This window comes from Coregonus lavaretus, assembly GCF_964263955.1.
Source record: "Coregonus lavaretus genome assembly, chromosome: 11".
NCBI classification, from domain to species: domain Eukaryota; kingdom Metazoa; phylum Chordata; class Actinopteri; order Salmoniformes; family Salmonidae; genus Coregonus; species Coregonus lavaretus.
In genome coordinates this window covers 15631040-15652084 of record NC_139998.1, presented here as the reverse complement: position 1 = coordinate 15652084, position 21045 = coordinate 15631040, and the positions used below count along the sequence as shown (strand labels likewise).

Below are 21045 nucleotides of genomic sequence, written 5' to 3'. Positions count from 1 at the left end.
CACACAACGATCTGCGGTTGTGAGGCCAGTTGGACGTACTGCCAAATTCTCTAAAACGATGTTGGAGGCAGCTTATGGTAGAGAAATTAACATTTAATTCTCTGGCAACAGCTCTGGTGGACATTCCTGCAGTCAGCATGCCAATGGCACGCTCCCTCAAAACCTGAGACATCTGTGGCATTGTGTTGTGTGACAAAACTGCACATTTTAGAGTGGCCTTTTATTGTCCCCAGCACAAGTTGCACCTGTGTAATGATCATGCTATTTAATCAGCTTCTTGAAATGCCACACCAGTCAGGTGGATGGATTATCTTGGCAAAGGAGAAATGCTAACTAACAGGGATGTAAACAAATTTGTGCACAACATTTGAGAGAAATAAGCTTTTTGTGCATATGGAAAATGTCTGGTATCTTTTAGTTCAGCTCATGAAACATGGGACCAACACTTTACATGTTGCGTTTATATTCTTATTCAGTGTACAATGAGCATACAAAGCATTAGGAACACCTTCTTAATATTGCGTTGCGCCCCCTTTTGCCCTCAGAATTCGTCGGACATGGACTCTACAAGGTGTCGAAAGCGTTCCACAGGGATGTGGGCCAATGTTGACTCCAATGCTTCCCACAGTTGTGTCAACTTGGCTGGATGTCCTTTGGGTGGTGGACCATTCTTGATACACACAGGAAACTGTTGAGCGTGAAAAACCCAGCAGTGTTGCAGTTCTTGACACACTCAAACCGGTCCGCTTGGCACCTACTACCATACCCTGTTCAAAGGCACTTAAATTGTTTGTCTTGCCCATTCACCCTCTGAATGGCACACATACAAAATCCATGTTTACATTTTTCTCAAGTCTTAAAAATCATTCTTTAACCTGTCTCCACCCCTTCATCTACACTGATTGAAGTGGATTTAACAGGTACATCAATAAGGGATCATAGCTTTCACCTGGTCAGTCGATGTCATGGAAAGAGCAAGTGTTCCTAATGTTTTGTACACTCAGTGTATAGAAGCAGAGAGTGATAAGAGCAAAGAGCTGCTCCGGTAAACAGTGAATCAATCATTATCAGCAGCCTGAGAGGAACGCAGTGATGTCAGCACATTGCAACACAGTAATGGGAACTGAGGTTAAAATAAGGTATTCAACTCAAGTTTTGAACGGCTGAATTAGATGGTGTCAATGAATCTGAAATTTGAATTTTAAGGACTGGTTTTTAACAAGTCAACATGTTGCGCAGTGATGAGATGGGATGGGAAAGCTTCAAAATATGATTGTTAATTTTCTCAACCATGATTGTTTTAAATAATGTACATTGACACAGTATCAGACAAAACAAATACATATATGACTTTAAAAAGTTGAAACCAGATTCCAGTGTGGAGTCTCTGTGTATATCTTAGCTGGCACTTAATAGCCTGATCCACACTATAGGGCCAAGCCGAGTGAAGCCAAGCTGTACTGGGCTGGCTTGGTTACGCATCCACCATAGTTGCTGGAGCTATGCTGGAAAGGACAATGTGAAAATACAATTTCCTAAAGAGCACAATACGAGTCTGCCCTATAGTCTGAACAAACCAGGAGATTTGTTCCTCCCTTCAACCCCTTCCACTCTACCCCTCGACTTATATATGCTTACACCTATTGATGAAGACATAGTGGATGGCTAAGAGGGTGTTGCCCGCACCCCCTTTTGTTACAGTGAAGATAAACCAACATATGCCCGTGTTGGGACAGAGAGCAATCATATGGGACATGTCCAACCTCTGGGGTAAAGGACACTTTAGCTCGTCCACAACGTAGCGCATGGGCACACATATGAGGGCCCCATGGCTGACCACCAGCGCATGGGCAGGGATGTCTCTGATCCCATCGTCCGGCGAGATCCCCCTCTGTCTCAGCTATCCCTGTCTCCTTCTGTCCTGATCCGCAGTGGTCAGCCACCATGCACTGGAACAGGTGCTGCAGAAACTCTTTGATCTGTGTCTTTTTCTAACACAGAACAAAGCACTCTTATTCACAACAGACTCATCCTTCCCATTCCCCTCCTACACCCACACAACAGACTGGTTGACATCGGTTCCATCCTGATTGAAGGGCCTACAGCATGTTCTGGGTGGCTAGAGATACTGAGGCCCTGGGGGCCCGGGCCCTTATGTCACGTACCATGGCAGATCTGCATCATTATCTGGACAATGTGTAACGTAAACTAGCTGTTGGATCACACTGACACTGGACGTATGACCTGCAAGCTAAGTCCTAATTGGTAAGTCTTAGCAAAATATACGTTCTTGGTCTCAATAGAACATCCCCCCCACGCCCCCACACTGTAAATTTGTTTTCTCCAACTGAAGTAGTGACATTTTAATCGAGACAATAAGAGGTGTGGCACCAAAGGCCTATGTACTTTGATCCCCACTTAAAAAGCATCAAGCAGACAAACCTCAAGCAATTAATTTGATGAAGGGACCTGATATACAAAACATGTATTTGACATATTCAGAGTCAAGAATGGATTACCCTGTAATGCATGACAAAGGTGCCATCTAGTGTTAATAAAATGTATTGCGTCTGGTCTCCTATCAAATCAAATCAAATTGTATTTGTCACATGCGCCAAATACAATAGGTGTAGTAGACCTTACCATGAAATGCTTACTTACAAGCCCTTAACCAACAACGCAGTTTAATAAATAGAGTTAAGAAAAGATTTACTAAATAAACTAAAGTAAAAAATAAACAAAAAGTAACACAATAAAATAACAATACCGAGGCTATATACAGGGGGTACAGGTTAGTCGAGGTAATTTGTACATGCAGTTAGCGGTAAAGTGACTATGCATAGATAATAAACAGCAGTGTATAAACAAAGGGGGGGGTCAATGTTAATAGTCCGGGTGGCCATTTGATTAATTGTTCAGGAGTCTTATGGCTTGCGGGTAGAAGCTGTTAAGGAGCCTTTTGGACCTAGATTTGGCGCTCCGGTACCGTATGCCGTGTGGTAGCAGAGAGAACAGTCTATGACTTCGGTGACTGGAGTCTTTGACAATTTTTTGGGCCTTCCTCTGACACCGCCTAGTATACAGGTCCTGGATGGCAGGAAGCTTGGCCCCAGTGATGTACTGGGCCGTACGCAATACCCTCTGTAGCGCCTTGCGGTCGGATGCCGAGCAGTTGCCATACCAGATGGTGATGCAACCGGTCAGGATGCTCTCGATGGTGCAGCTGTATAACTTTTTGAGGATCTGGGGACCCATGCCAAATCTTTTCAGTCTCCTGAGGAGGAAAATATGTTGTTGTGCCCTCTTCACGACTGTCTTGGTGTGTTTGGACCATGATAGTTTGTTGGTGATGTGGACACCAAGGAACTTGAAACTCTCGACCCGCGACACAAAGACTACTCCATGGCTATTCTGAAAGTTCTAATAGAGGAGTTGAATAATGGAACACCCAATACTAGCCATGGTAGGGTTTGTAATAATAAAGCACATTTATAGTATTTTTATTTTATGTCATTTAGCAGACGCTCTTATCCAGAGCAACTTACAGTTAGTGAGTGCATACATTTTCATACTGGCCCCCTGTGGGAAACGAACCCACAACCCTGGCGTTGCAAGCGCCATGCTCTACCAACTGAGCTACAGGGGACTATGTATGTATAGTATTTTATAAAGGGATAAGACGGTTTTACAAGAAAAGATAACAAGCAAAATAATACTTCAAATACAACTAAATTAGAACACAAGTACTCAATCAACATAGTGGAGATAAAAACATAGCAAACAGAAGACATAGAAGGCACAGTATGTGGGTATGTGTTGATGATTTGTGATGGAAGGTGTGGTGTGCGTTTTTGTGTTTGAAAAAGTGTGGAGTTAAGTGAGTGAGAAAGGAAATGGTTGCATATCCCAGAACTAACGTGTGTCTGTGAGCAGGGGTTGTGAGAGAGAGCTTTCAATTTTGTGCAGATGAGGGATATACATTTTAAAATATAGTACACATCTAATCTATTTTTTTATTGTCCTATCATGATGGAACGATCCCCAACCTTTTATCCTAGACACCCACTTGAGCGACCCATACACCAAAGAGAAGTCCCCATCTGTTTTATGGACCTGCTGTGAGTTGCCTATATGCAGCCAAAACAGAAAAATTTATGCGGTCAGAGACCTACTTGAGCAGCATCGCCCCCTCAAGATTCTGAGCCTGCCTGGCAGGGTTAGTCCTAGAAAGCCAGAGCCCCCTGATGGGAGAGCATAATATACAAGGACATTCTCAAAGCTGCTAATGAGAACCTTGACGACCTTGTACCTAGCCGGTGGGGATTCCGGTGGGGTACCCCCACCCAGGTTGTGGCAGTGCTGGCAACACTGGCTGCAGTAACCCATGGGGAGGGGGTCACACTCGGACCATCAGAGAGGGGGCATATTATTGTGGCCCAGGTGGCACAAAATAATCAAAGGTCTGACTGCACGGAGATGCTTGGGAAAAATGGTTACAACGGGGGACCAGAGTGTTTGTGTCTCAGGTGAAGAGGGTGGATCTGATCTCCATCACCTAGGACTTGACATAGATTAAATTGATTAATCAAATCTCACATTGTTGTCAATTTTTGCTCAATCTTGCATGCTTTCTCAAACAGCTGCAACTGTATATGCATTCGTAAATCAGGTCCTTTCTTGAGTTGGGCTCTGGGATGTAACAACCGGTGAGCATCTGATCTTATGGTTGATTGTGGAGGAAAGGGGTTGAGTGTGTTAGAGTATGTGCGTGTGTGTTTATCCCACATCTGTTGCAAGGGGGAAAGGATGTTAGGGAGAATATAGGATGAACCACAATAATTGTTTGCTAAAATAATAATTGCTTGTCAAAAATGTAATGTAATACAATGGCAATCTGGGTTATAGGTTAAAATCCTACACATGAACTGCCAACATTATTACGCATATTAATTGATAATGATGGAAAATAAGATATGCAAGATATTTGAATAGATATTTTTAAATAGATATATATATTGAGGTGAGAACATTGGAAATGCTTTTGGCGTTTGACCTGCTTCTGTTTTGTGGGTGGCACTGTGTGCTGTTTTCGATGGATGGGTCCTGGCCTCTCGGGGGCCTAGGGATCATGGGGGAGGGGGGTGGTATGCCGATCACTGGGATGACGGCCCAACTTGGGATGGGGAGGGGCTTTAGTGGGGGAATTAGTGGAGAACAATTGGAGGGTTACTTAGTAGCAATGCAAATATCATGGTACAGCTATATGGACACTCAATCACTATTGTATTTTTTATTGGTAAATTTACAAACATATATAATGATAAATAGATTTGAAACTTGTATCTCATTATGGTATGTGATGAAATAAGTATAGCCAGTTATAATAACGGCTTAGCTGATAATAACAAAAGAAGAACAATATTTACATGGCTCAAAGAGAAGGAATATAATATCTATTGTTTACAGGAAACTCATTCAACAATTCTAGATGAAGTTGCGTGGGAAAAGGGGGGGGGGGGGGGGGCGTAATATACTTCTCCCATGGGCAAAGAAACTCAAAAGGGGTGATGATATTAATTAACAGTAATTTCGATCCAAATGTGCAAATTGTCCAAAAGATATGCAAGGTAGATGAATTATTTTAAATATGTTATTGGACCATAAACAGATATGGTCATTAACCTTTACGGACCAAATAATGATGATCCACACTTCTTTGACAATATATATAATAAATTATCAACCCTGCAAGCAATTCAAGACTCTATTATTATGGTGGGAGATTATAATACCGTTTTAAATAGCTCAATGGACCGTAAAGGAAATCACACTACAAACAATCACCCTCAAGCTCTTAAGGAAATCATGAATGTCATGGATACATTAGAACTAGTAGATACAGTGGGGGAAAAAAGTATTTAGTCAGCCACCAATTGTGCAAGTTCTCCCACTTAAAAAGATGAGAGAGGCCTGTAATTTTCATCATAGGTACACGTCAACTATGACAGACAAAATGAGAAAAAAAATCCAGAAAATCACATTGTAGGATTTTTAATGAATTTATTTGCAAATTATGGTGGAAAATAAGTATTTGGTCAATAACAAAAGTTTCTCAATACTTTGTTATATACCCTTTGTTGGCAATGACACAGGTCAAACGTTTTCTGTAAGTCTTCACAAGGTTTTCACACACTGTTGCTGGTATTTTGGCCCATTCCTCCATGCAGATCTCCTCTAGAGCAGTGATGTTTTGGGGCTGTCGCTGGGCAACACAGACTTTCAACTCCCTCCAAAGACTTTCTATGGGGTTGAGATCTGGAGACTGGCTAGGCCACTCCAGAACCTTGAAATGCTTCTTACGAAGCCACTCCTTCGTTGCCCGGGCGGTGTGTTTGGGATCATTGTCATGCTGAAAGACCCAGCCACGTTTCATCTTCAATGCCCTTGCTGATTTGAAGGAGGTTTTCACTCAAAATCTCACGATACATGGCCCCATTCATTCTTTCCTTTACACGGATCAGTCGTCCTGGTCCCTTTGCAGAAAAACAGCCCCAAAGCATGATGTTTCCACCCCCATGCTTCACAGTAGGTATGGTGTTCTTTGGATGCAACTCAGCATTCTTTGTCCTCCAAACACGGCGAGTTGAGTTTTTACCAAAAAGTTCTATTTTGGTTTCATCTGACCATATGACATTCTCCCAATCCTCTTCTGGATCATCCAAATGCACTCTAGCAAACTTCAGACGGGCCTGGACATGTACTGGCTTAAGCAGGGGGACACGTCTGGCACTGCAGGATTTGAGTCCCTGGCGGTGTAGTGTGTTACTAATGGTAGGCTTTGTTACTTTGGTCCCAGCTCTCTGCAGGTCATTCACTAGGTCCCCCCGTGTGGTTCTGGGATTTTTGCTCACCGTTCTTGTGATCATTTTGACCCCACGGGGTGAGATCTTGCGTGGAGCCCCAGATCGAGGGAGATTATCAGTGGTCTTGTATGTCTTCCATTTCCTAATAATTGCTCCCACAGTTGATTTCTTCAAACCAAGCTGCTTACCTATTGCAGATTCAGTCTTCCCAGCCTGGTGCAGGTCTACAATTTTGTTTCTGGTGTCCTTTGACAGCTCTTTGGTCTTGGCCATAGTGGAGTTTGGAGTGTGACTGTTTGAGGTTGTGGACAGGTGTCTTTTATACTGATAACAAGTTCAAACAGGTGCCATTAATACAGGTAACGAGTGGAGGACAGAGGAGCCTCTTAAAGAAGAAGTTACAGGTCTGTGAGAGCCAGAAATCTTGCTTGTTTGTAGGTGACCAAATACTTATTTTCCACCATAATTTGCAAATAAATTCATAAAAAATCCTACAATGTGATTTTCTGGATTTTCTTTTCTCAATTTGTCTGTCATAGTTGACGTGTACCTATGATGAAAATTACAGGCCTCTCTCATCTTTTTAAGTGGGAGAACTTGCACAATTGGTGGCTGACTAAATACTTTTTTCCCCCACTGTATATGGAGGCTTAAATATCCTGATCTAGTGAGATATACATGGCGGAGACTCAATCAAACTAGTCGTCTTGACTTCTTTCTTATGTCATTCTCGTTGGCACCAAAAGTTTAAAAAGTGTTGATGGGGACAGAATGCGGTCGGACCATCATATAATTGGCATATACATTACTCTTACTGAATTTCCACGTGGATGAGGATATTGGAAATTTAATCAAAGCCTATTGGATGATAACTTATTTTTAACTAGGACAGAGGAATTTATAACTGATTTTTTTCCGACATAACATAGGTACAGCAAATCCCCTTATTGCATGGGACACCTTTAAATGTGCCTTTAGAGGCCATGCAATTCAGTACTCATCTCGAAAACAAAAGCAATTTAGGTCAAAAGAGTCCATACTAACAAAGGAAATAGAAGGTCTGACAGAACACATAGATAGCAATAAAAACTGTAATATACAGGCTCAGAATAAATTAGAGGATAAACAAAAAGAAATGGAGAAACTTATTCAAGAAAGATCAAATGTAATATATTATAAAAATAAAGCAAACTGGATGGAATATGGGGAAAAATGCACCAAATCCTTTTTTAATCTTCAACATAGGAATGCTTCCAAAAATAATTTACTGAAACTGGTTACAAGTGATGGAGTCACCCATGATTCACCAAATGATATTTTGAAGGAGGAAACAAAGTACTTTAAGCATATGTTTTCGTTTCAGTCGCCTCCATCTCCTCTAACTAAAGCTAATTGTAGAGATTTTTTTCTATTGATAATGTAAAATTAACAGCCATACGGAAAGACTCGTGTGAAGGTGAAATTACAGAGGAGGAACTTCTGTATGCAATTAAAGACTTTAAGTCCGGGAAAACTCCAGGGATGGATGGCATACCAGTCGAGGTATACCAAACCTTTTTTGATATACTCAGAGGACCGTTATTAGCATGTTTTAACCACTCCTATGTAAATGGTAGATTATCAGACACACAAGAAGAAGGTCTGATTTCATTATTACTGAAACAGGATACAAGTGGAAAATATTAAGATCCAGTCCATTTATGAAATTGGAGGCCCCTTACACTTCAGTGTTGTGATGCAAAAATTCTAGCAAAATGTACAGCGCATAGAAATAAAAAAGTATTGTCAGACATTATTAATTCTAATCAGACAGGATTTTTACATGGGCGATACATTGGAGATAATATCAGGCAAGTACTGGAAACAATAGAACACTATGAAAAATCGGAGAAACCAGGCCTGCTATTCATAGCAGACTTCGAAAAGGCATTTGATAAAGTACGACTGGGGTTTATATATAAATGCCTGGAGCATTTCAATTTTGGAGAATCTCTTATAAAATGGGTTAAAATCATGAATAGTAACCCTAGGTGTAAAATAGTAAATAATGGCTATTTCTCAGAAAGTTTTAAACTGTCAAGAGGAGTGAAACATGGTTGTCCACTATCGGCGTATCTATTTATTATGGCCATTGAGATGTTTAGCTATTAAAATCAGATCCAACAATAATATCAAGGGATTAGAAACCCAGGGCTTAAAAACAAAGGTGTCATTGTACGCTGATGATTCATGTTTTCTTTTAAATCCACAACTTGAATCCCTCCACAGCCTCATAGAGGATCTAGATACATTTTCTAACCTCTCTGGATTACAACCAAATTATGATATATGTACTATATTACGTATTGGATCACTAAAAAATACAATTTTTACATTACCATGTAGTTTACCAATAAAATGGTCTGATGGTGATGTGGATATACTCGGAATACATATCCCAAATGAAATAAATTAAAGTTAGCAAAAATAGATAAGATCTTGCTACCATGGAAAGGTAAATACCTGTCAATTTGTTGAAAAAGCACCCAGATGAACTCTTTAGTATTATCCCAGTTTACCTATTTGCTTATGGTCTTGCCTACGCCTAGCGAACAGTTTTTTAAATTATATGAGAAAAATTGTTTCCATTTTATTTGGAACGGCAAGCCAGACAAAATTAAACAGGCCTATTTATATAATGAATATGAATTTGGAGGACAGAAATTATTAAATATTAAAGCATTAGACCTATCACTAAAAGCCTCAGTCATACAAAAGTTATACTTAAATCCAAACTGGTTCTCTAGCAAATTTGTAAGATTGTCTCACCCAATGTTCAAGAATGGCCTTTTCCCCTTTATTCAGATTACAACCTCTCACTTTCAGTTATTTGAAAAGGAAATAATCTCCCAAATATCACTATTTCTAAAACAAGCCACTGAAAGTTGGTTGCAATTTCAATTTAATCCTCCAGAAACGACAGAACAAATAATGCAACAAATATTGTGGTTAAACTCAAATATACTAATTGATAAAAAAACATTTTCTTTTGACAAAATGTTTGAAAAAGGTATCATCTTCGTAAATGATATCATCGGTAGGACTGGTGGAGTTATGTCGCACATGCAGCTAACAAAAACATATGGAAATGTCTGCTCTACCCAAAATTACAACCAAATAATTGCAGTATTACCGCAAAAATGGAAGAGGAAAGTGGAAGGGTGAAAAAGTAAGGAACTTGTCTGTCGGCCTTGCATTAAAGAACATAATTGGTTAAAGAAAACTGTGATAAATAAAGAAGTATACCAGTTTCATTTAAGGACCAAATGATTGACAGCCGTCCCATATACAGTGGGGGAAAAAAGTCTGAAGTTTGCTAGAGTGCATTTGGATGATCCAGAAAAGGATTGGGAGAATGTCATATGGTCAGATGAAACCAAAATAGAACTTTTTGGTAAAAACTCAACTCGTCGTGTTTGGAGGACAAAGAATGCTGAGTTGCATCCAAAGAACACCATACCTACTGTGAAGCATGGGGGTGGAAACATCATGCTTTGGGGCTGTTTTTCTGCAAAGGGACCAGGACGACTGATCTGTGTAAAGGAAAGAATGAATGGGGCCATGTATCGTGAGATTTTGAGTGAAAACCTCCTTCCATCAGCAAGGGCATTGAAGATGAAACGTAGCTGGGTCTTTCAGCATGACAATGTTCCCAAACACACCGCCCGGGCAACGAAGGAGTGGCTTCGTAAGAAGCATTTCAAGGTCCTGGAGTGGCCTAGCCAGTCTCCAGATCTCAACCCCATAGAAAATCTTTGGAGGGAGTTGAAAGTCCGTGTTGCCCAGCAACAGCCCCAAAAAATCACTGCTCTAGAGGAGATCTGCATGGAGGAATGGGCCAAAATACCAGCAACAGTGTGTGAAAACCTTGTGAAGACTTACAGAAAACGTTTGACCTGTGTCATTGCCAACAAAGGGTATATAACAAAGTATTGACAAACTTTTGTTATTGACCAAATACTTATTTTCCACCATAATTTGCAAATAAATTCATAAAAAATCCTACAATGTGATTTTCTGGAAATGTTTTTCTCATTTTGTCTGTCATAGTTGACGTGTACCTATGATGAAAACTACAGGCCACTCTCATCTTTTTAAGTGGGAGAACTTGCACAATTGGTGGCTGACTAAATACTTTTTTACCCCACTGTAGGTTATAGGTTGAGAGCTTTTGTGAAAGAGCACAATTAGAAAGATATGGCATATAGAAGGAAACCGGATGGACATCATGAAAATGATCGGAGAGGTTGAGGGTAGAGGAAGTTCAAGAGTAAAAACAAACAAAATAGAATTATTGTAACATTGACTGTGTCCATAAAATGTATATAGTATGTATAAGCTGGAAGTAGAGGCCTAAGCATTGTTGTTCACTAGTTTACTCAAATTAGGGAAGGGGTGGTGGGGTTGGAAAGTAATAAAGGGAAATATTTTTTTTTTATGTATGTATATATATATATATATATATATATATATATATACACAGTGAGGGAAAAAAGTATTTGATCCCCTGCTGATTTTGTATGTTTGCCCACTGACAAAGAAATGATCAGTCTATAATTTTTTACTGGTAGGTTTATTTGAACAGTGAGAGACAGAATAACAACAAAAAAATCCAGAAAAATGCATGTCAAAAATGTTATAAATTGATTTGCATTTTAATGAGGGAAATAAGTATTTGACCCCTCTGCAAAACATGACTTAGTACTTGGTGGCAAAACCCTTGTTGGCAATCACAGAGGTCGGACGTTTCTTGTAGTTGGTCACCAGGTTTGCACACATCTCAGGAGGGATTTTGTCCCACTCCTCTTTGCAGATCTTCTCCAAGTCATTAAGGTTTCGAGGCTGACGTTTGGCAACTCGAACCTTCAGCTCCCTCCACAGATTTTCTATGGGATTAAAGTCTGGAGACTGGCTAGGCCACTCCATGACCTTAATGTGCTTCTTCTTGAGCCACTCCTTTGTTGTCTTGACCGTGTGTTTTGGGTCATTGTCATGCTGGAATACCCATCCAAAACCCAAGATTTGACGGTACATGGCCCCGTCCATCGTCCCTTTGATGCAGTGAAGTTGTCCTGTCCCCTTAGCAGAAAAACACCCCCAAAGCATAATGTTTCCACCTCCATGTTAGCCGGTGGGGATGGTGTTCTTGGGGTCATAGGCAGCATTCCTCCTCCTCCAAACACGGCGAGTTGAGTTGATGCCAAAGAGCTCCATTTTGGTCTCATCTGACCACAACACTTTCACCCAGTTCTCCTCTGAATCATTCAGATGTTCATTGGCAAACTTCAGACGGGCATGTATATGTGCTTTCTTGAGCAGGGGGACCTTGCGGGCGCTGCAGGATTTCAGTCCTTCACGGCGTAGTGTGTTACCAATTGTTTTCTTGGTGACTATGGTCCCAGCTGCCTTGAGATCATTGACAAGATCCTCCTGTGTAGTTCTGGGCTGATTCCTCACCGTTCTCATGATCATTGCAACTCCACAAGGTGAGATCTTGCATGGAGCCCCAGGCCGAGGGAGATTGACAGTTATTTTGTGTTTCTTCCATTTGCGAATAATCGCACCAACTGTTGTCAACTTCTCACCAAGCTGCTTGGTGATGGTCTTGTAGCCCATTCCAGCCTTGTGTAGGTCTACAATCTTGTCCCTGACATCCTTGGAGAGCTCTTTGGTCTTGGCCATGGTGGAGAGTTTGGAATCTGATTGATTGATTGCTTCTGTGGACAGGTGTCTTTTATACAGGTAACAAACTGAGATTAGGAGCACTCCATTAAAGAGTGTGCTCTTAATCTCAGCTCGTTACCTGTATAAAAGACACCTGGGAGCCAGAAACTTTCTGATTGAGAGGGGGTCAAATACTTATTTCCCTCATTAAAATGCAAATCAATTTATAACATTTTTGACATGCGTTTTTCTGGATTTTTTTTTGTTATTCTGTCTCTCACTGTTCAAATAAACCTACCATTAAAAGTATAGACTGATCATTTCTTTGTCAGTGGGCAAACGTACAAAATCAGCAGGGGATCAAATACTTTTTTCCCCTCTTTGTATATATATATATATATTTGCGAGAAGAAAAAAAACACATGGGGGATTAGAAGTGATGCAGTTACAATCTATCAGCAATATTAACGCAGATGTGTTGTTACCTACCCTTACCACCTGGGGGCGGCCCGTCAGGAAGTCCAGGATCCAGTTGCAGAGGGAGGTGTTTAGTCCCAGGGTCCTTAGCTTAGTGATGAGCTTTGTGGGCACTATGTTGTTGAACGCAGAGTTGTAGTCAATGAACAGCATTCTGACGTAGGTGTTCCTTTTGTCCAGGTGGGAAAGGGCAGTGTGTAGTGGGATTGAGATTGCGTCATCTGTGGATCTGTTGGGGTGGTATGCGAATTGGAGTGGGTCTAAGGTTTCCGGGATGATGGTGTTGATGTGAGCCATGACCAGCCTTTCAAAGCACTTCATGGCTACCGACGTGAGTGCTACGGGGCGGTAGTCATTTAGGCAGGTTACCTTCGCTTTCTTGGGCACAGGGACTATGGTGGTCTGCTTGAAACATGTAGGTATTACAGACTCGGTCAGGGAGAGGTTGAAAATGTCAACCCCGCGGCCTTGTGAATGTTGACCTGTTTAAAGGTCTTACTCACATCGGCTACGGAGAGCGTGATCACACAGTCGTCTGGAACAGCTGGTGCTCTCATGCATGCTTCAGTGTTGCTTGCCACGAAGGGAGCATAAAAGGCATTTAGTTCGTCTGGTAGGCTCGCATCACTGGGCAGCTCGTGGCTGGGTTTCCCTTTGTAGTCCGTAATAATTTGCAAGCCCTGCCACATCCGACAAGCGTCAGAGCTGGTGTAGTAGGATTCGTCAGAGGGCATAGCGGGATTTCTTATAAGCGTCCGGATTAGTGTCCCGCTCCTTGAAAGCGGCAGCTCTAGCCTTTAGCTCGGTACGGATGTTACCTGTACTCCATGGTTTCTGGTTGGGATATGTACGTACGGTCACTGTGAGGACAACGTCATCGATGCACTTAGTGATGAAGCCGGTGACTGAGGAGGTGCACTCTTCAATGCCATTGAAGAATCCAGGAACATATTCCAGTCTGTGCTAGCAAAACAGTCCTGTAGCGTAGCATCCGCCTCATTTGACCACTTCCGTATTGAGCGAGTCATCAGGAGGAATATATCGAGAGAGAAAGAGAGAGAGCGAGAAAGAGACAGACAGACACGCTCTCTCAGGATACCCCAGAATGACTCACCTGTTCTATAGTCTCTCCCTCTGGAGGAGTGAAGTTCAGCCACGACTGACCAGCTGCTGTAGCCATATACTTCATGTCCACCACAAGGTCCCCCTGGCACTCCCAAAACTCTGGAAAACAACAGGCTCTTTACTGGATGGTTGTGAGTTTAAAAACACACATGGTCATAGAACTGTACACACACACACAGACATACGCACACACACTCTGATGTAAAGTTAATAAGAACAGCATACATGGAAATTAGATATCGACAACCTAGAGCACAGAGAAAGGGTAGTCACCCTCTCTTTAAGTGATGGGTCGGTGACAATTTCTATGCCAGAGCAACAACTGCTGTGTTTCACAATCGCTTTTGCAAGTCTGTAACAAAACAGATAAAACAACCATTCACATACATCTTTCTAAGGAGAGATTGTTTCATAATACACAATCAAATAAAACCTGCGGACCACCCCAACACATAATACTGGCGTTAAAGTGTATTCTAAAAGATTACATGATCTCTGTGACATCGTCACCACTCACCTGGCGGGCACGGGCCATGTCACTGACAAACATGTTGGTGAACTTGACGTCTTTGAGGTACTTTCCTGTAGCCTCTGCCTGCTGCATCCCTAATCTGACAGAGACAAGTCTATCGCCTGGCCTGGGGGATTGGGAAATTCCCAGGATTGGAGTGATACCGTAATCCTCACAGTGTCAGTGATATGCCATTGAAACATGAAATCTAGGAAGTCTATTGGATTATCTGTTCCTAAACTTCTACCTTGTGCTGTTTGACACATTTCATCCAAGGGTCTCTTATGTATCAAAAACGGTATTAAAACAGTAGCACCAGATGTGCTTTTATAGTAAGTCATAACTTGTAGAAGGCCTTTTCTATTCTATTCTGTTTCACCACTGGGGGAAAATAATTATCTATTAGCATGTATAAAGACAATATACCATAGAATACAATTCAATACAATAGACACAATCAAATGAGAAATAATTCAAAATGCATGGTTTAGTTTAGTAGGGTATTTCTCTAGTCATACTGTATTACTATTGAAGTAGTGATCTTAGTTTACTTGATCCATAGAGTGTTCTCTCTGCTTCTGCACGGCAAGCGGTACCAGTGCATCAAGTCTGACACCAACAGGCTCCTGAACAGCTTCTATCCCCAAGCCATAAGACTTGCTAAATAGCTAACTAAATAGATTACAAAATGGCTACATGGATTATCTGAGTTGACCCTTGTATTTATTTTTACACTGTCTCTATGCACACTCAAAGGGCCCTACACACTCACGCACACTGACACTCCAACACACACACACAAACACTCACACATAATATGCACATATATACAGTTGAAGTCGGAAGTTTACATACACCTTAGCCAAATACATTTAAACTCAGTTTTTCATTATTCCTGACATTTAATCCAAGTAAAAATGCCCTGTCTTAGGTCAGTTAGGATCACCACTTTATTTTAAGAATGTGAAATGTCAGAATAATAGTACAGAGAATGATTTATTTCAGCTTTTATTTCTTTCATCACATTCCCAGTGGGTCAGAAGTTTACATACACTCAATTAGTATTTGGTAGCATTCCCTTTAAATTGTTTAACTTGGGTCAAACGTTTTGGGTAGCCTTCCACAAGCTTCCCACAATAAGTTGGGTGAATTTTGGCCCATTCCTCCTGACAGAGCTGGTGTAACTGAGTCAGGTTTGTAGGCCTCCTTGCTCGCACACGCTTTTTCAGTTCTGCCCACAAATGTTCTATAGGATTGAGGTCAGGGCTTTGTGATGGCCACTCCAATACCTTGACTTTGTTGTCCTTAAGCCATTTTGCCACAACTTTGGAAGTATGCTTGGGGTCATTGTCCATTTGGAAGACCCATTTTCGACCAAGCTTTAACTTCCTGACTGATGTCTTGAGATGTTGTTTCAATATATCCACATAATTTTCCTTCCTCATGATGCCATCTATTTTGTGAAGTGCACCAGTCCCTCCTGTAGCAAAGCACCCCCACAGCATGATGCTGCCACCCCCATGCGTCACGGTTTGGATGGTGTTCTTCGGCATGCAAGCAACCCCCTTTTTCCTCCAAACATAACGATGGTCATTATGGCCAAACAGTTCTATTTTTGTTTCATCAGACCAGAGGACATTTCTCCAAAAAGTACAATCTTTGTCCCCATGTGCAGTTGCAAACCGTATTCTGGCTTTTTTATGGCGGTTTTGGAGCAGTGGCTTCTTCCTTACTGAGCGGACTCATTTTACTGTGGATATAGATACTTTAGTACCTGTTTCCTCCAGCATCTTCACAAGGTCCTTTGCTGTTGTTCTGGGATTGATTTGCACTTTTCGCACCAAAGTATGTTCATCTCTAGGAGACAGAACGCGTCTCCTTCCTGAGCGGTATGACGGCTGCGTGGTCCCATGGTGTTTACACTTACGTACTATTGTTTGGACAGATGAACGTGGTACCTTCAGGCATTTGGAAATTGTGTTTGAAGGTAGGCCTTGAAATACAGCCACAGGTACACCTCCAATTGACTCAAATTATGTCAATTAGCCTATCAGAAGCTTCTAAAGCAATGACATCATTTTCTGGAATTTTCCAAGCTGTTTAAAGGCACAGTCAACTTAGTGTATGTAAACTTCTGACCCACTGGAATTGTGATACAGTGAATTATAAGTGAAATAATCTGTTTGTAAACAATTGTTGGAAAAATTACTTGTGTCATGCACAAAGTAGATGTCCTAAATGACTTGCCAAAACTATAGCGTGTTAACAAGAAATTTGTGGAGTGGTTGAAAAACGAGTTTTAATGACTCCAACCTAAGTGTATGTAAACTTCCGACTTCAACTGAATGTGGCAGGGTCTACAGACAATCACGGACTACAAAGGGAAAACCAGCCACGTCGCGGACCGACATCTTGCTTCCGGACAAGCTAAACACCTTCTTCACCCGGTTTGAGGATAACACAGTGCCACCGACGCGGCCCGCTACCAAGGACTGTGGGCTCTCCGTCTCCGTGGCCGACGTGAGTAAGACATTTAAGCGTGTTAACCTTCGCAAGGCTGCCGGCCCAGACGGCATTCCTAGCCGTGTCCTCAGAGCATGAGCAGACCAGCTGGCTGGAGTGTTTACGGACATATTCAATCTCTCCCTATCCCAGTCTGCTGTCCCCACTTGCTTCAAGATGTCCACCATTCTTCCTGTACCCAAGAAAGCAAAGGTAACTGAACTAAATGACTATCGCCCCGTAGCACTCACTTCTGTCATCATGAAGTGCTTTGAAAGGCTAGTTAAGGACCATATCACCTCTACCTTACCTCACACCCTAGACCCACTTCAATTTGCTTACCGCCCCAACAGATCCACAGACGATGCAATCGCCATTGCACTGCACACTACCCTATCCCATCTGGACAAGAGGAATACCTATGTAAGAATGCTGTTCATTGACTATAGCTCAGCATTCAACATTGTAGTACCCTCCAAGCTCATCATTAAGTTTGGGGCCCTGGGTCTGAACCTCGCCCTGTGCAACTGGGTCCTGAACTTCCTGACAGGCCGCCCCCAGGTGGTGAAGGTTATAAACAACACATCCACTTCGCTGATCCTCAACACAGGGGCCCCACAAGGGTGCATGCTCAGCCCCCTCCTGTACTCCCTGTTCACCCATGACAAGTTTGCAGACAACACAACAGTAGTAGGCCTGATTACCAACAATGATGAGACAGCCTACAGGGAGGAGGTGAGGTCCCTGGGAGAGTGGTGCCAGGAAAATAACCTCTCACTCAACGTCAACAAAACAAAGGAGCAGAGGGTGCACGCCCTTATCCACATCGACGGGACCACAGTGGAGAACGTGGAAAGCTTCAAGGTCCTTGGCGTACACATCACTGACGATCTGAAATGGTCCATCCACACAGACAGTGTGGCGAAGAAGACGCAACAGCGCCTCTTCAACCTCAGGAGGCTGAAAAAATGTGTCTTGTCCCCTTAAATCCTCACAAACTTTTACAGATGCACAATTGAGAGCATCTTGTCGGGCTGTATCACCGCCTGCTACGGCAACTGCACCGCAGGGCTCTCCAGAGGGTGGTGCGGTCTGTCCAACGCATCACCAGAGGCAAACTACCTGCCCTCCAGGACACCTACAGCACCTGATGTCACAGGAAGGTCAAAAAGATCATCAAGGACATCAACCACCCGAGCCACTGCCTGTTCACCCCACTATCATCCAGAAGGCGAGGTCAGTACAGGTGCATCAAAGCTGGGACCGAGAGACTGAAAAACAGCTTCTATCTCAAGGCCATCAGACTGTTAAATAGCCATCACTAGCCGGCTTCCACCCGGTTATGCAACACTGCACCTTAGAGGCTGCTGCCCTATGGACATAGTCCTGGAATCACTGGTCACTTTAATAATGGAACACTAGTCCCTTTAATAATGTTTACATACTGCTTTACTTATCTCATATGTACACTACCGTTCAAAATTTCGGGGTCACTTAGAAATGTCCTTGTTTTCCATGAAAACATACATTAAATTAGTTTGAATAGGAAATATAGCAAAATGAATAGGAAATGGAGTCATTGACAAGGTTAGAAATAATGATTTTTAATTTAAATAATAATTGTATCCTTCAAACTTTGCTTTCGTCAAAGAATCCTCCATTTGCAGCAATTACAGCCTTGCAGACCTTTGGCATTCTAGTTGTCAATTTGTTGAGGTAGTCTGAAGAGATTTCACCCCATGCTTCCTGAAGCACCTCCCACAAGTTGGATTGGCTTGATGGGCACTTCTTACGTACCATACGGTCAAGCTGCTCCCACAACAGCTCAATAGGGTTGAGATCCGGTGACTGTGCTGGCCACTCCATTATAGACAGAATACCAGCTGACTGCTTCTTCCTTAAATAGTTATTGCATAGTTTGGAGCTATGCTTTGGGTCATTGTCCTGTTGTAGGAGGAAATTGGCTCCAATCAAGCGCCGTCCACAGGGTATGGCATGGCGTTGCAAAATGGAGTGATAGCCTTCCTTCTTCAAGATCCCAACGTGCCATGAACACAGGACTGACGGTTGCTGATAATGGGCCTCTGTACGCCTATGTAGATATTCCATAAAAAATCTGCCGTTTCCAGCTACAATAGCCATTTACAACATTAACAATGTCTACACTGTATTTCTGCTCAATTTGATGTTATTTTAATGGACAAAAAAATTGCTAAGTGATCCCAAACTTTTGAACGGTAGTGTATATACTGTATTCTATTCTACTGTATTTTAGTAAATTCCACTCCGACATTGCTCGATCTAATATTTATATATTTCTTAATTCCATTATTTTACTTTTAGATTTGTGTGTATTGTTGTGAATTGTTAGATACTACTGCACTGTTGAGCTAGGAACACAAGCATTTCGCTACAGCCGCAATAACATCTGCTAAATATGTGTATGTGACCAATAACATTTGATTTGATTTGATGTTTCATGAGCTGAAATAAAAGATCCCAGAAATGTTCCATATGCACAAAAAGCTTATTTCTCTCAAATGTTGTGCAATTTTTTTTTTACATCCCTGTTAGTGAGCATTTCTCACTTTGCCAAGATACCTGATACCATCCACCTGACAGGTGTGGCATATCAAGAAGCTGATTAAACAGCATTACACAGCATTACACAGGTTCACCTTGTGCTGGGGACAATAAAAGGCCACTCTAAAATGTGGTTTTGTCACACAACACAATGCCACAGATGTCTCAAGTTTTGAGGGAGCGTGCAATTGGCATGCTGACTGCAGGAATGTCCACCAGAGCTGTTGCCAGAGAATTGAATGTTAATTTCTCTACCATAAGCCGCATCCAATGTCGTTTTAGAGAATTTGTCAGTACGTCCAACCGGCCTCACAACAGCAGACAACGTGTAACCACGCCAGCCCAGGACCTCCAGATCCGACTTCTTCACCTGCGGGATCATCTGAGACCAGCCACCCGGACAGCTGATGAAACTGTGGGTTAGCACAACCAAATAATTTCTGTACAAACTGTCAGAAACCGTTTCAGGGAAGCTCATCTGCGTGCTCGTCATCCTCACCAGGGTCTTGACCTGACTGTATTTCGGCGTTGTAACCGACTTCAGTGGGAAAATGCTCACCTTCAATGGCTACTGGCACGCTGGAGAAGTACACTCTTCACGGATGAATCCAGGTTTCAACTGTACCGGGCAGATGGCAGACAGTGTGTATGGTGTCGTGTGGGTGAGCGGTTTGCTGACGTCAACGTTGTGAACAGAGTGCCCCATGGTGGCAGTGGGGTTATGGTATGGGCAGGCATAAGCTATGGACAATGAACACAATTGCATTTTACCAATGGCAATTTGAATGCACAGAGATACCGTGACGAGATCCGGAGGCCCATTGTCATGCCATTCATCCACCGCCATCACCTCATGTTTCAGCATGATAATACACAGCCGCATGTCGCAAGGATCTGTACACATTTCCTGGAAGCTGAAAATGTGACATGTCTGCATACTCACCAGACATGTCACCCATTGAGCATGTTTGGGATGCTCTGGATCGACGTGTACGACAGCGTGTTCCAGTTCCAACCAATATCCAGCAACTTCGCACAGCCATTGAAGAGGAGTGTGACAACATTCCACAGGCCTGATCAACTCTATGCAAAGGAGGTGTGTCACGCTACTTGAGGCAAATGGTGGTCACACCAGATACTGACTGTTTTTCTGATACATGCCCCTATTTTTTTAAGGTATCTGTGACCAAGAGATACATATCTGTATTCCCAGTCATGTGAAATCCACAGATTAGGGCCTAATGAATTTATTTAAATTGACTGATTTCCTTATATGAACTG

General features: G+C 42.2%; 1 pseudogene across 1 annotated transcript; it reads right to left on the bottom strand.

Annotated features, from left to right (window-relative positions):
- Positions 1 to 1624: 1624 nt before the first annotated feature.
- LOC311137025 (putative fructose-2,6-bisphosphatase TIGAR A) lies at positions 1625 to 14945 on the bottom strand (annotated as a pseudogene). The gene is made up of 5 exons: positions 14927 to 14945; positions 14686 to 14806; positions 14442 to 14520; positions 14158 to 14267; positions 1625 to 1991 (listed from the first exon to the last, which is right to left on the bottom strand). The product of its transcript is annotated as a putative fructose-2,6-bisphosphatase TIGAR A (transcript).
- Positions 14946 to 21045: the final 6100 nt, after the last annotated feature.